General features: G+C 38.1%; 2 pseudogenes; one reads left to right on the forward strand and one right to left on the reverse strand.

Annotated features, from left to right (window-relative positions):
• LOC110301523 (glyceraldehyde-3-phosphate dehydrogenase pseudogene) overlaps positions 1-12,897 on the reverse strand; it is a 318,538-nt pseudogene that overhangs the window by 143,951 nt on the left and 161,690 nt on the right.
• LOC110302235 (olfactory receptor 8B3-like) lies at positions 11,237-12,169 on the forward strand (annotated as a pseudogene).

Genomic DNA, 12,897 nt, shown 5'->3' on the forward strand with positions numbered 1-12,897 from the left:
GAATTTTATCGAATATTTTTGCATTGATATTCACAAGGGAAATTGGTCTGAAGTTCTCTTTCTTTGTTGTATCTTTGTGTGGTTTAGGTATCAGAGTAATTGTGGCTTCATAGAATGAATTGGGTAGAAAACCTTCTGTTTCTATTTTGTGAAATAGTTTGAAAAGAATTGGAATTATGTCTTCTTTGAAGGTCTGATAGCACTCTGCACTAAAACCATCTGGTCCTGGTCTTTTGTTTGATTGGGAGACTATTAATAACTGCTTCTATTTGTTTAGAGGAAATGGAACTGTTTATATCCTTAATCTGATCCCGATTTAACTTTGGTACCTGGTATCTGTCTAGGAAATCGTCCATTTCATCCAGGTTTTCCAGTTTTGTTGATTATAGGCTTTTGCAGTAGGATCTGATAATGTTCTGGGTTTCCTCATGTTCTGTTGTTATCTCTCCCTTTTCTTTTCTGAATTTGTTAATTAGGATACTGTCTCTGTGCCCTCTAGTTATTCTGTCTAAGGGTTTATCTATCTTGTTGATTTTTCTCAAAGAACTACCTTCAGGTTTGGTTGTTTTTTTTTATATAGTTCTTTTTGTTTTCACTTGGTTGATTTGAGCCCTAAGTTTGATTATTTCCTGCCTTCTACTACACTTGGGTGAATTTGCTTCCTTTTGTTCTAGAGCTTTTAGGTTTGTTGTCAAGCTTCTAGCGTGTGCTATCTATTTCCATTTTGGCAGCAATCAGAGATATGAGTTTTCCTTTTATGACTGCTTTCATTGTATCCCATAAGTTTGGGTATGTTATGGCTTCATTTCATTAAACTCTAAAATGTCTTTAATTTCTTTTTTTATTTCTTCCTTGACCAAGGTATCATTGAGTATTGTTCAGCTTCCATGTTAATGTTGGCTTTCTATTATTTATGCTTTTATTGAAGTTCCACCTTAATCTGTGATGATCTGATAGGATTCGTGGGATAATTTCCATTTTCTTGTATCTGTTGAGGCCTGTTTTGTGACCAATTATATGGTCAATTTTGGAGAAGGTAACATGAGGTGCTGAGGAGAAGGTATATCCTTTTGTTTTAGGGTAAAATATTCAGTAGATATCTGTTAAATCCATTTGTTTCATAACTTCTGTTAGTTCCACTGTGTCTCTCTTTAGTTTCTGATTCCAGGATCTATCCATTGATGAGAGTGTGGTGTTATAGTCTCCCACTATTATTGTGTGAGGTGCAATGTGTGCTTTGAGCTTTATGGAAGTTTCTTTAATGAATATGGCCGCTCTTGCATTTGGGGCATAGATATTCAGAATTGAGTGTTCATCTTGGAACATTTTACCTTTGATGAGTATGATGTGCCCCTCCTTGTCTTTTTTGATAAGTTTGGGTTTGAAGTTGATTTTATTTGATATGAGAATGGGTGCCTCAGCTTGGTTCTTCAGACTGTTTGGAAAATTGTTTTCCATCCTTTTACTCTGAGTTAGGTGTCTGTCTTTTTCCCCTGAGGTGGGTTTCCTGTAAGCAGGAAAATGTTGGGTCCTGTTTATGTTGCCAGTCTGTTAGTCTATGTCTTTTTATTGGGGAGTTGAGTCCATTGATATTAAGATATATTAAGGAAAAGTAATTGTTGCTTCCTTTTACTTTTATTGTTAGAGTTAGGATTCTGTCTTGTGGCTATCTTCTTTTAGATTTGTTGAAGGATTACTTTCTTGATTTTTCTAGGGTGTCATTTCCCATCTTTTGTTGGAGTTTTCCATTTATTATCCTTTGAAGGGCTGGATTCATGGAAAGATATTGTGTGAATTTGGTTTTTTCATGGAATACTTTGGTTTTTCCATCTATGGTAATTGAGAGTTTTGCTGGGTATAGTAGCCTGGGCTGACATTTGTGTTCTCTTCGGGTCTGTATAACATCTGTCCAGAATCATATATCTTTCATAGTCTCTGGTGAGAAGTCTGGTGTAATTCTGATAGGTGTTCCTTTGTATGTTACTTGACCTCTTTCCCTTACTGCTTTTAATATTCTATCTTTATTTAGTGCATTTGTTGTTCTGATTATTATGTGTCGGGAGGAATTTCTTTTCTGGTCCAGTCTATTTGGAGTTCTGTAGGCTTCTTTTATGTTCATGGGTATCTCTTTCTTTAGGTTTGGGAAGTTTTCTTCTATAATTTTGTTGAAGCTATTTGCTGGTCCTTTAAGTTGAAAATCTTCATTCTCATCTACTCCTATTATCCTTAGGTTTGGTCTTCTCATTGTGTTCTGGATTTCCTGGGTGTTTTGAGTTAGGATCTTACTGAATTTTGAATTTTCTTTGATTGTTGGGCCCATGTTCTCTATGGATCTTCTGCACCTGAGATTCTCTCTTCCATCTCTTGAATTCTGTTGCTGATGCTCACATCTATGTTTCCTGATTTATTTCCAAGAATTTCTTTCTCCAGAGTTGTCTCCCTTTGTGACTCCTTTATTGTTTCTACTTCCATTTTTAGATCCTGGATGGTTTTGTTTAATTCTTTCACCTGTTTCATAGTTTTTTTCCTTTAACACTCTAAGGATTTTTTGTTTCCTCTTTAAGGGCTTCTAGCTGTTTACCTGTGTTTTCCTGTATTTCCTTCTTAACGTCCTCCATCATCATCATGAGAAGTGACTTTAGATCCACATCTTTCTTTTCTGGTGTGATGGTGTATCCAGGACTTACTATGGTGGGAGAGTTTGGTTCTGTTGATGCCAATTAATCTTGGTTTCTGTTGCATCTGTTCTTAAACTTGCCTCTTACCATCTGATTATTTCAAGTGATTGCTGCTCTCAATATAGTTTATTGGAGCCTTTTCTTCCTATAATCCTGGTTGATTCAGGATTCCTCAGAGTCCAGCTTTCTCTATGATCCTGTGATTCCGGGCTCCTGCGAACCTGGGATTTTGTGTGTGTCAGAGTTCTTGGCAGTGAAGCTTCCTCTGAGACCCTGAGATCCTGGTGTGACCAAGCTCCTGCTATCCTGGGATCCTGGAAACCTGGAATCCTAAGATCCTGGGCATGTTACAGCATCTGTAAGTGATGTATTCTCTGAGGACTGGGGGCTGTCTGGTGTGTTTGAAACCAAGGTATAGAAGTAGTAATCAGGAGGAATGCGAACCACTGGTAAGGCAGGACTCCTGTGTTTTGCTCTTGTTGTCACAGGCCTGTCACAATTGGATTGGAACTGAAGTTGTGTTTCCCTCACCAGTGATCCCAAGATTATGTGGATAGTCCTTTGCGGACCATGGGATCCTTTGCAGAGTTTTTGCCCAAGGGAACCCAGAGCTGGCACCAACCAGAAGGGACTTGTGTCCCTGGTCAGGAGGCTTTCTGATTCCCTGTTGCTGGCATGACTGGATTGGAACCAATGTTGTATTCCCCTCACCAGTGATCCTAAGATTGCGTGGAGAGTCCTCTGTGGACCGTGGGACCATTCACAGAGTTTGCACCCATGGGGACCTGGAACTGGCACTGACTGGAAGGCCTTGGGCAGATCTCATACAGACCATAATAGAACATAAATGCCATCCCACACTACTATACCCAACAAAAGTTTCAATTATCATAGATGGAGAAACCAAGATATTCAACGAGAAAACCAAATTTACACAATATCTTTCCATAAATCCAGCCCTACAAAGGATAATAGATAGAAAATGCCAATACAAGGAGGGAAACTATGCAGCAGAAAAACAAGAAAGCAATCTTCTTTCAACAAACCCAAAAGAAGATACCCACACAAACATAACCCTACCTCTATCAACAAAATTAACAGGAAGCAGCAATCAGTTTTCCTGAATATCTCTTCACATCAATGAACTAAATTCCCCCCCAAAATACAGAGACTAACAGACTGAATACATAAATAGGACTCAGTGTTTTGCTGCATACAGGAAACATACCTCAGTGACAAAGACAGACAGTACCTCAGAGTAAAAGACTGGAAAAAAGTTTCCAAGCAAATGGTCCCAAGTAACAAGTTGAAGTAGCAATTATAATATTCAATAAAATTAACTTTCAACCAAAAATTATCAAAATGATAAGGAAGGACACTTGATACTCATTGAAGGAAAAATGTACTAAGATGAACTTTCAATTCTGAACATTTATGTTCCAAATGCAAGAACACCCACATTCATAAAAGAAACTTCACTAAATCTCAAAGCACACATTGTACCTCACACAATGATAGTAGGAGTCTTTAATACCCTAATCTCAGCAATGGACAGATCATGGAAACAGAAACTAAACAGAGACACAGTAAAACTAACAGACGTTATGAACCTAATGGATTTAACAGATATTTATCGAACATTTCATCTTAAAACAAAAGAATGTAACTTCTTCTTAGCACTTCATCGTACCTTCTCCAAAACTGACAATAAAATCAGTCCTAAAACAGGCCTCAACAAATACATGAAAACTGAAATAATCCCATGGAGTCTATCAGATCAAGTCAGACTAAGGCTAGTCTTCAAAAACAACAAAAACAACAGAAAGCCCACATACACGTGAAAGATTAGCAATGCTCTAGTCAGTAATAACTTGTTCAAGGAAGAAATAAATAAAAAAATTAAAGACTTTTTAGAGTTCAATGTAAATAATAATATACCATACCAAAACCGATGGGACACAATAAAAGCAGTGCTAAGAGGAAAACTGATACCTTCAAAAAGAAACTGGAGAGAGCATATAGTAGCAGCTTGACAGCCCACCTGAAATCTCTAGAAGAAAAAGAAGCAAATACATCCAAGAGTAGTAGACAGTAGGAAATAATCAAACTCAGGGCTAAAACCAACCAAGTAGAAACAAAAAGAACTACACAAAGAATCAACACCAGGAGCTAGTTCTTTGAGAATATCAACCCTCAGATAGATAAACCCTCAGCCAGACTAACCAGAGAGAACAGAGACAGTATCCCAATTAACAAAATCAGAAATGAAAATGGAGACATAACAACAGAAACTGACAAAATCCAAAAACATCATCAGATGCTACTACAAAAATCTATACTCAACAAAACTGGAAAATCTGGGTGAAATGGAAAATTTTCTAGACCAATACCAGGTACCAAAGTTAAATCAGCATCAGATAAACCACTTAAACAGTCCTGTAACCCCTGAAGAAATAGAAGCAGTCATTAAAAGTCTCCCAACTACAAAACACCCAGGACCAGATGGTATTATTGCAGAATTCTATAAGACCTTCAAAGAAGACCTAAAACCTTCAAATGATTCCACAATACAGAAACAGAAGGAACATTACCCAATTCATTCTATGAAGCTACAATTATGCTTATACCTAAACCACACAAATACCCAACAAAGAATGTGAAATTCAGACCAATTTCCCTTATGAATATACATGCATAATTAGAAAATAAAATTCTCACACACCAAATCCAAGAACACATAAAAATGATCATCCATCATGGTTGACGTGTGATGCAGTAGGCTTCATTACAGGTATGCAAGGATGGTTCACTATAGAGAAATCAATCAATATAATTCACTAGATAAACAAACTCAAAGATAAAAACCACATAATCATCTCAATAGATGCCGAGAAAGCATTTGACACAATTCAACACCCCGTTACAATGAAAGTCTTGGAAAGATCAGGAAATCAAGGCCCATACCTAAGAATAGTCAAAGCAATATACAGCAAACCAGTAGCCAACATCAAATTAAATGAAGAGAAACTGGAAGCAATCCCACTAAATTCAGGGACTAGACAATGCTGCCCACTCTCTCCCTGTGGGAAGCCGTTTCAGAGTGGCAGTTACAGAGTGGCAGTTACAGAGTGGCAGTTGGCTACTGCTGGCCACCACACATACATAGGCAGTAAAGGTTCTTTTGCCAAGATGAGGTTTTGAGAATTAACCAAAGTTAACCAATCAGATGAGAGATAAAGTTAACCAATCAGATGAGAGACAAGTTAACCAATCAGATGAGAGACAAGTTAACCTATCAGATGAGAGAGAACGCCTCTCCTAGGCCTATATAAGCAGCACCAGTTCTGGGCTTGGGGTCTCTCTCTCTTCGCCTCTACAATCAAGCTCTCCCAATAAACGTGTGCAGAAGGATCCTGTTGCAGCGTTGTTCTTCCTGGCCAGTTGGGCGCGCGCAAGATCTCCCTACCTATTCATTCTAGTACTCAAAGTCCTAGACAGGGCAATTAGACAACAAAGGAGATCAAAGTAATACAATTTGGAAAGGAAGAAGTCAAAACATCACTATTTGCAGATGATATGATTGTATACTTAAGTGACCCCCAAAATTCCACCAGAGAACTCCTACAGCTGGTAAACAACTTCAGTGAAGTGTTTATCCAATAAAATAAAATACCTTTGCATTACTCTAACCAAGTAAGTGAAAGGTCTGTATGACAAGAACTTCAAGTCTCTGAAGAAAGAAATTGTAAAAAATCTCAGAAGTTTGAAAGATCTCCCAAGCTCATGGACTGGCAGGATTATAATATAGTAAAAATGACCATCCTACCAAAGTCAATCTACAGATTCAGTGCAATCCCTATCAAAATTCCAACCCAATTCTTCATAGAGTTAGAAAGAGCAATTTGCAAGTTCATTTTGAATAACAAAAAAAACCCAGGATAGTGAAAACTATTTTCAATAAAAGAAATTGTGGGGACTCCCCATCCCTGACCTCAAGCTGTATTACAGAGAAATAGTGATAAAATAAGGATGGTATTGGTATAGAAACAGCAGGTAGATCAATGGAATAGAAGTGAAGACCCAGAAATGAACCCACATAACTACGGTCACTTGATCTTTGAAAAAGAAACTAAGATCACCCAGTGTAAAAAGGACAGCATTTTCAACAAGTGATGCTGGTTCAACTGGTGGTCAGCATGTAGAATGCAAATCGATCCATTCTTATCTCCTTGTACACAGCTCCAGTCCAAGTGGATCAAGAACCTCCACATAAAGCCAGATACACTGAAACTTATAGAAGAGAAAGTGGGGAAGAGCACATGGGCACAGGGGAAAATTTCAAAACAGAACATTAATGGCTTATGCTATAAGATCAAGAATTGACAAATGGGACAGCATAAAATTGCAAAGCTTTTGTAAGTGATAAAAACCACATGGTACTGGTACTGAGACAGATAGGTTGATCAATGGAATAAAACTGAAGGCCCAAGGGGGAAAAAAAAACCACACACATATGGACACTTGATCTTTGACAAAGACACAAACAATATACAATAGAAAAAACAAAGAATCTTTAATGAATGGTAGTCTAACTGGCAGTCAGTACATAGAAAAATAGATCCATATTTGTTCAAGTCCAAGTGGATCGAGGACCACAACATAGAACTAGATATACCAAATCTAATAAAGGAGAAAGTTGGAAAGAACCTCTAATTCATTGGCATGGGGGAAATTTTCCTAAACAGAATGGCTCAGGCTCTAAGATCAATTGATAAATGGGGCCTCATGAAACTGGAAAGCTTCTGTACGGCAAAGGACATAGTCAATAGCACAAATCCACAAACTACAGACTGAGGAAAAATCTTCATTAACCCCACATTCAATACAGGGCGTGGAGCGGGGGGTGGGGGGGTGGGGTGGAGAAATAGTCCATGTCTGGCCAGAGTTCTTGTGCTCTGAGCAGGCAGACTCTGGGAGAGCTGCCAGATACTTTCCACTCGCCCCGGGGGTTATAGAAGAGAGGGATAAGGGAAGAGGTTCCCAACACTGACCAGAGTGCACAGAGGATCTTGATGGAGCAGAGATTCTATATGGTTTAAGAGCTTTATTATAGAAATGCAGGGCATAAGAGAAGGGAGAGATAGAGAGGGAGAGAGAGAGAGGGAGAGAGAGAGAGGGAGAGAGAGAGAGGGAGAGAGGAGAGAGAGAGAGGGAGAGAGAGAGAGGGAGAGAGGAGAGAGGAGAGGGGAGAGAAGACAAAGAGAGGGGGGAGAGAGGGTGAGAGTGAAGTGTAAGAAGTAAGAGCATAAGAGTAAGAGAGCAAGGTGGGGGCCTAAAAGCCCCTTTTATGATCTTCACAGTTGCTAGGTAACTGGAGAGGAGTTTAGCCTGAAGGTCAGAAGCTTGGACATTGTCTACGTGACTACTGACCATGCTTCTCTTGTGGGGGCTGTGGGGTGCAGTAACTTAGCCAGAGTTCCAGGAGCATGAGGGAATTCCTACTGTGTCATGTAGATGAATTATGACCATAAGGGTTCAAACCTCAGCCTCCAATTCCCCACATTTGTGTGTGATATATATGACAGAAGACATTGTAAAGAAGCACATAAGATTTCATCTAATGATAGAAAGCATGGAGATTCCATAGTATATGACACAAGTTTTCATGCTTTTTTACTTGGAGTGTGCCTAAAGTGTCAATAATAAAATGTATGTGAAAATGGAGCACAGGTGATGTGAAGGAAGAATGAGGCATAAAGAATCAGGAAGGGTTCATTCGATGGGACAGTAGAGTGATTGGTAAAGTGCAGGAGTGAGTGTGAGGAAGGTTAACTAATACTAACCTTGTGAGGAAAGTCATTTGTAATCCTATGTTTATACAAGATTCCTAAAGTATACTCATGTATAAAAAGAGTTTAAATGGAGTTGCCCTATCATTGATAGAGAATGTTTCTCTTAGACATCATAGGGTATCAAAGAAAAACCCAGAACGCCGGGCGTGGTGGCACACGCCTTTAATCCCAGCACTCGGGAGGCAGAGGCAGGCGGATTTCTGAGTTCGAGGCCAGCCTGGTCTACAAAGTGAGTGCCAGGACAGCCAGGGCTACACAGAGAAACCCTGTCTCAAAAAACCAAAAAAAAAAAAAAAAAGAAAAGAAAAACCCAGAACAAGGAATGAGCTATCATTTTGTGGAGTTGTTTGCTACTAGTGTCCCATAAAATCCCCAATATTGCAGGCTATTGCCACTCCTCTTGTTTATCCCCAAACTTGATGATTAGTCCTTTTGTAGGAGACACCATATAATCAAGTCATAACATTGAGAAAGTAAGTTTGTATCTACCTAGTAGCCATTGTCTAGAGTGTTTAAAGAAAAACATGTCTAGCCTTACATACATTTTGTTCTTGCATTTTTACTCTTTGTTAATTTCATTCATAAAAACAATGGACTAAATTATATCCATCTGCATATAATTCCACAGTCCAAACAATCAGTTCATACTATGGAGATCTGAAAAGAAGTTATGATAATTCTACTTGTGTTATATAAACTTATCATAAGCACTCATGCCCCCAGCAGCTTTGAAGGTTAGTGAGAAACTAATTCTTTCATGGTAGCTTTTTCTCAATGATTCTGAGTGATTTAAGGAGATAGAAATGTATCAGTTTTTGGAAGTTGGTCTTGTCTTATGTAATGTTGGGAGAGTAATCTGATATTGTTCAAATTTATAATACTAGAAGTCTATCATTTTATCAAAAGAGAAATGTAATGATCAGTTTTACTCAGATGTGAATTCTGAAAGCTACATTAATGGCTGACCTGGAAGGATCTATCCATTGGTACAATGTTGTCATAAATGTTATAGGAGTAACCAACATTTGGATTGAATTTCAGGCTTACTCCACAGACAAAATTCACGCCTACCACACGTATTATTGACAACTGCTGATGCTAGATAGACAGATTAACAGGTCATAGGGAAGTATCTATGGTTGTTACCTGCTATGATTATAGTATTAAATTGATTCCTAATGCCTTTCTATTATACTGATAGACTAGTGCATCTCTCAGCCTCTTTTGATGACCTCTCAGATTTTTCTTTTAGCAATAAATTGAGATTAACACAGATAGCTATAGCTAGTTTGCAGGGAGAAAATAAAAGATGGTGAGTGCTCAGTCCTAAAAAGGAACTTCACAGCACACCGTTTCACCGAAATCTCAGGAATCACTCAGGAAGTAGAACTGGAAAAATTGTAAGAGCTACAGCTGATACAAGACTACAATTAAAAAAAAATGTTTTTCAAGGCATTCTCAAGGAACACACAGTGGTAACAACTGTAGGCATAAAACCTGAGTAAAATGAAGCCTGATAGACCTCCAAAAGGGATAGCAGATATGGCCATCAATTTTACCTGTATCTGAGTAACTATTGGCAGTTGTTGAATACTTTGAGAAACCCCATACATTTCAAGGATGAATCCCTTACGTAGGCTACCCACTCTCAAGCAGATGACCCTCATACCCCCCTCCACAGTTAATAGACACAATGTGTAAAATAATTGACAAGAACAAATGAATTGGGGAGGCAATAGTGACAGTAGCACAGGAGAGAAATTGAAAGGGAAGACATTAGGGATGAACTTTATCAAAATACATTGAATAATTGTATAAAACTATGAAACAAAACAAAATTGTCTACCTCTAATGAGCAAAAGTCATTATGACTGAACTAATTTGCAAGTATCATAGCAACAAAGCCTGATCTCTTGGGAAAATACTTGGGGAACATAAGCCCTTTTATTTTTAATCAGGTCCCCGAGATTACAATTCATAAACCCTCTTGGGTCATTACCAGGTGGCTCTTATGACATCAGTAGATGTTATTTACCAATCATTTATCATAAAGACAGAATTATAGGAATAAGCACTACCTGAAATCATGATCCAGAACTCATGGTTCCTCAGAATCCCAAAGAATGAGGGCTCTGGATTTTCCAGTCCAAAATTGATTTCCCCTTCTCCAAGGAGACAAACCAGATAACAACAGATTTTTTTTCTGTAATATTCACTTTTATAGCTCATCCATGCTATTTGAACTTGCCCTTTTATGACAGCACAGAAGAGTCAGTAAAGTCACTTGTCTGGTCTCGAACTACAAAGGTAAGTATTAGATTGGATGGGTGCATGATTTTATTTCCCCTAACTGTAAACGAGTAACACAGTGAGCCTTGGATGAGCCTTGTTTCCTTTCTTTTGAAATTATTACTGAGACTAAAGTGGGAGATGGATGGTCAAAGTAGAAGTAGAACTGAGATGCTGCAGAGGCAATAATGGTCATTTCATCCATGAATATTATTCCCAAGAAATGACTTCAATATATTTACGGTTATTTCTTTATCCTAACTCTCAAAGAAAGTAGTAAACAAAAGCTGAGAATTATGAGTTGAATTTATCTTTCTATTTTGACTCTTAGACTCATATTAATGTGGTTGATTGATGGGTGAAGGGATTTTTACTTTAATGTTGCAATTTTTATTGTTCTTTCAGATATGAACTAGGGAAATGGCTTTAAGAAATGCCTCTTCAGTGAAAGAATTTATCTTGCTGGGCTTGACACAGCAGCCAGGGCTCCAGCTGCCCCTGTTCTTCCTGTTCTTGGGAATCTATGTGGTCTCCATGTTGGGGAACCTGGGTTTGATTGTTCTGATTGTGTTGAATCCTCACCTGCACAACCCCATGTACTATTTTCTTTTTAACCTTGCCTTCACAGATCTCTGCTACTCCTCTGTCATAACCCCCAGAATGTTGGTGGGTTTTGTGAAGCAGAACATCATCTCTCATGCTGAGTGCTTGACTCAGCTTTTTTTCTTTGCCTTCTTTGTTATTGATGAATGCTACATTTTGACAGCAATGGCCTATGACAGATATGCTGCCATTTGTAAGCCCCTGCTTTACCAGGTCATTATGTCTCATCAGGTCTGCCTATTGATGACTATGGGTGTGTATGCGATAGGCTTTGCAGGTGCCTTGTCCCACATAGTTTGCATGCTGAGACTCACCTTCTGTGATGGTAACATCATTAATCACTATGTTTGTGATGTACTTCCTCTCCTTAAACTCTCCTGCACAAGTACCTCCATCAATGAGATGGTAGTTTTTATTGTTGTTGGTGTCAATGTGATAGTGCCCAGCCTGACTCTCTTTGTTTCTTATACCTTAATTCTTTCCAACATCCTCAGCATCCATTCTGCAGAAGGTAGGTCAAAAGCCTTCAGTACCTGTGGCTCCCATGTGATTGCTGTTTCTCTTTTCTTTTGAGCTGCAGCCTTCATGTACCTTAAGCCTTCTAGTGCATCTGTGGATAAAGATAAAATATCTACCATCTTTTATACCATTTTGGGTCCAATGCTGAATCCTTTCATCTATAGTATAAGGAATAAGGATGTCCATCTTGCACTGAGAAAAACATTGATGAAACTGAGGTTTGCCTAAGTAGAATCTAAATTTTTTATGGAACCAAAATCTTATGGCCTGTGAGGTTCACATTTTAAGAGGATTGTTTGGAGTAGTAAGTAATTGGCTTAGGATTTGCTTGCATTTAGGAGTTTCTGGATTTGACCCACATTTTCTTTTTAAGATAACAATGACAGGATCTACATAACAAATATTTTTAAACACTAACGTAAGAAGTGTGTAGAATCAAAGTTATTTAACATTTGCAAAATTAAACCCATTATGGAGGAAACTTCAGAAGCAAAGACAGTGAAAGATCATTAATGGATCATCCTTTTAGTGTATACAAAAGATGTTCTCTGTAACTTTTCAAAACATTCATATCATTTTCAGCATTGAAAACTGGACAAACATGTTTGTATAGTGAATTACCAGTACAGTAGCCTTGGAAATTACCAGATTTCTCCTTGGAAATAATACTCATTTAAGTACAATAGACTTGATGATATACTCAGAAATGGCAAATATTGATTTATTTATTTAACTATACATGTTTTTTTTTATTATTTTGTCATGTGTGTTTGGAGACATTATAACCCTACTGTCTTTCATGGAAGGCAAGTGTCCTGTCACTGAGGTACATCACAATCACCACTGTAACTAGGTACATTTACAGTTTTCATGTGGTTCGATCAGAGACAGGGTCTCATTATACCAGTTAGTAACTTCTGGTATGAATTGAAGGAAATTTCATTATATGGGTACAT

This window comes from Mus caroli, unplaced genomic scaffold (assembly GCF_978045245.1).
Source record: "Mus caroli unplaced genomic scaffold, Mus_caroli_1 scaffold_11, whole genome shotgun sequence".
In the NCBI taxonomy this organism is placed as follows: Eukaryota; Metazoa; Chordata; class Mammalia; order Rodentia; family Muridae; genus Mus; species Mus caroli.